The sequence below is a fragment of the Chiloscyllium punctatum genome, chromosome 5 (assembly GCF_047496795.1).
Source record: "Chiloscyllium punctatum isolate Juve2018m chromosome 5, sChiPun1.3, whole genome shotgun sequence".
Taxonomy (NCBI): domain Eukaryota; kingdom Metazoa; phylum Chordata; class Chondrichthyes; order Orectolobiformes; family Hemiscylliidae; genus Chiloscyllium; species Chiloscyllium punctatum.
This window is the reverse complement of record NC_092743.1, coordinates 45,163,464-45,166,978: the sequence shown is the minus strand read 5'-3', so window position 1 is coordinate 45,166,978 and position 3,515 is coordinate 45,163,464. Positions and strand designations below refer to the sequence as shown.

The following is a 3,515-nucleotide window of genomic DNA, read 5'->3' as shown; positions in this document are numbered from 1 at the left end:
AAAAATGCATGAATCCATGTAAGATTCTGTAAATCCATTTTTTAGATTAGAATCAGTCTGAACATTTTGGCACAGACATCGTCACACTGGGCACCTCACACCTTAAATGCATTATCTGGGCCAACATGACACCCATTGTTAAAGTTCATTGAGATTGTAACTTTTAAAAAGTGCTGCGATTTACATTTGAAGGAACTGAAACCAACATGTTCATTCTAAAAGATGAGAGATTTAACAAACAATCCAGGTCTTTTTCAATATATAATTTCAGTTCCATCACACTGTAAACTTTTGCTATAAATTCTGTGTCTTGCAATCTTATACTCCACAACCATCTGATGAAGAAGTAGCACTCTGAAAGCTAGTGCTGCCAAATAAACCTGTTAGACTATAACCTGGTGTTGTGTAATTTTTAATCCTGGAGCTCAGTTACCAGTGGTGTGCTGCAAGGATCTGCTTTGGGACCACTGCTTTTGTTATTTTTATAAATGATCTGGAGGTATGCGTTGAAGGATGACTTAGTAAATTTGCGGATGACACTAAGATAGTTGTGAATAGTGCTGAAGGATTTGTGGGTTTCAGAGGGACATAGAAAAGATGCAGAGCGGGGCTGAGAAGTGGCAAATGGAGTTTAATGTGGAAAAGTGTGAGGTGGTTCACTTCGGAAGAAGTAACAGGAATGCAGAATACTGAGCTAATGGTAAAATTCTTGGCAGTGTAGATGAACCGAGAGATCTTGATGTCCAGGTGCATAAATACCCGAAAGTTGCTGCTCAGGTTGATGGGGTTGTTAAGAAGGCATAAGATGTGTTGGCGTTTATTGGTGGGGGGATTAAGTTTCGGAGCCATGGGGTCATGCTTCATCTGTATGAGACACTGGTAAGGCCGCACATGAAGTATTGCGTGCAGTTCTGGTCACTATTATCGGAAGAATGAGGAAGCTTTGGAAAGGGTTCAGGGAAGATTTACTAGGATGTCGCCTGGTATGGAAGGAAGGTCTTACAGGGAAAGGCTGAGGGAACTGAGGCTGTTTTTGTTAGAGAGACAAAGGTTGAGAGGTGACTTAATCGAGACAGATGAAATATTATAGGGTTAGATAGGGTGGACCATGAGAGCAGTTTTCCCCTGATGGTGAAGGCTAACACGAGAGGACATAACTTTTAATCGGGGGGGGGGGTGATAGATTTAGGATAGATAGCAGGGTAGTTTCTTTACTCAGAGAATAGTAGGGGCATGGAACAGCCTACCTGCAACAGTAGTAGACACGCCAACATTAAGTGCATTTAAATGGGCATTGGGCATACATATGGATAATAATGGAACAGTGTAGGTTAGATGGGCATCAGATTAATTTTGCAGGTCGGTGCAACTTTCAGGGCCGAAGGGCCTGTACTGCGCTGTAGCATTCTATATTCTATGTTCTATAAGCAGGGACACTGGTATCCCTCAGTTGTTCTGGACTTTCATTCCTCATTTTATTACCTTTTACCCTTTCCAATTCTATTGCTTTCCTTCTATGTTTGTGAACATGCCTGTGTGTACCTTGCCTCCACACCTAAGAGTGTGAAACAAACCATAGTTCTAGTTTACTTATACAACATTCATGACATGGTTCTTACAAGGTCCAGAGTCCAGAAGCAGACAGCATGGTGGAAATACACCCACACTGTTTAAAACGAGCAAAATTAAATTATAATCTGCTTATGGATAGGTGGTGAGAAGAGAGGGAGAGATTGATTTTAAAACTAGCAAGTTGTCCATAACAACAGTGTTTGATTTTCTTCTCCCTGCATACTTATATACCTTTACCTTAAATACGTAATCCTTGTCAGCCATTTCTCTCCTGAATTCATGATTTGATTTATCAGTCTTATTTTATGATGCCTCTTCTAGAGTTCCCTGCAAGTGGAAACATCCTCTTTGCTTCTACTCTATGAAATACTTCCATAATATTGAAGGACTCTATTATGTCACCCCTCAATATTTTCTTTTATAGACTTAGGAGCCCCACTATGATCAATTTTTGCTCCTAATCTGTATGAGAACTGAGGCTGTAGTTCTCTATTCTCCATCTCCCTTCTTTCTTTTTACATTGACAGTTGGCGTTTTCAGGATCCAATCTGTATATCAATATTTGGTGATTAAAGTAAGATAGCTCTGTTTTCATCCTTGTTCATACAGGGGCATTGTTAGTCATATATTGAACCAAATCCTTTTCACCTCAATCTTTTTCCTAAAACTATAAGTACTAATTTGAACATCTACACATGTTTGACAGGAAATTTGAAAGTGTATATTTACATGGATTTCTGCACATAATACTCAGACACTGAAATTGCTGCCCTCTCTAACTTCAGATCTATTCACATTATATTCCTTCTGCCAGACTCTAGCCTATTCACTTAACCAATTCAAACCCACATGAAGCCTTCCTGTATTCTACTTAAAACTTATGTTCACACCCATTTAATGTTATCAGTGAATTTTGAAACATTACAACTGGTCTTCACATTCATTTATACAGGTTGTGAACATTTGTCGAACTAGCTCTGATCCTTCCAGTACCCCGCTGGTGACAGCCTTCCATCCTGAGAATGATCCATTTACTTCTACTTCCTGCCAGTTGGGCCTTCTTCCTACTTAGTTGGGCCAGTGGCGTAATGGATAACGTGTCTGACTTTGGATGAGAAGATTGTAGGTTCAAGTCCTACCTGGCTCACGGGCAATGTGTGCTTTACTGTGCATGCTTCCTGTTGTGTTTCTGTGTTGTTTGGAGGTGCTGGGATTGGGTTCGTGCATTTCTTTATGGGTAGCACGGTGGCACAGTGGTTAGCACTGCTGCCTCACAGCGCCAGAGACCTGGGTTCAATTCCTGCCTCAGGCAACTGACTGTGTGGAGTTTGCACATTCTCCCTGTGTCTGCGTGGGTTTCCTCAGGGTGCTCCAGTTTCCTCCCACAGTCCAAAAATGTGCGGGTTAGGTGAATTGGCCATGCTAAATTGCCTGTAGTGTTTAGGGGATTGGGTCTGGGTGGGTTGTGCTTTGGCCGGTCGGTGTGGATTTGTTGGGCTGAAGTGCCTATTTCCACACTGTAAGTAATCTAATCTAATCTGCCTGTTAACCAATTTGTAATCCATGCAAAGATATTATCCCAAATTCGATGTGTTCTAATTTAAATTACTAAGTCCCTATGAGGAATCTTATTGAAAGCCTACTGAATTAATTAGCCACATGTACTGATTCTCATTTATCAATGTTATAAGTAATATCCTGGAACAAACTCTAGGTTTGTCAAAACTGATTTCCCTTTTTATTAACTCATGTTGACTCTGCCTAATTTTACAATTTTTTTCTCAACATCCAGTCAATACTTCTTTTGTCAGTTTCAAACATTTACCATAATACTGACATCCTACTAACAGGCTAATAGGGAAACAGGAATTGTTGGAGAAGCTTAGTCTGGCAGCATTTGTGGAGAGAAAGAATCAACATTTCAGATCCAGTGACTCTTTTTC

The 3,515-nt window shown here is 40.4% G+C and overlaps 1 non-coding gene across 1 annotated transcript; it reads left to right on the top strand.

Moving 5' to 3' along the window:
- Nucleotides 1-2,646: 2,646 nt before the first annotated feature.
- trnaq-uug (transfer RNA glutamine (anticodon UUG)) lies at nt 2,647-2,719 on the top strand. Its single transcript has one exon. It is a non-coding gene; the product is annotated as a tRNA-Gln (tRNA).
- Nucleotides 2,720-3,515: the final 796 nt, after the last annotated feature.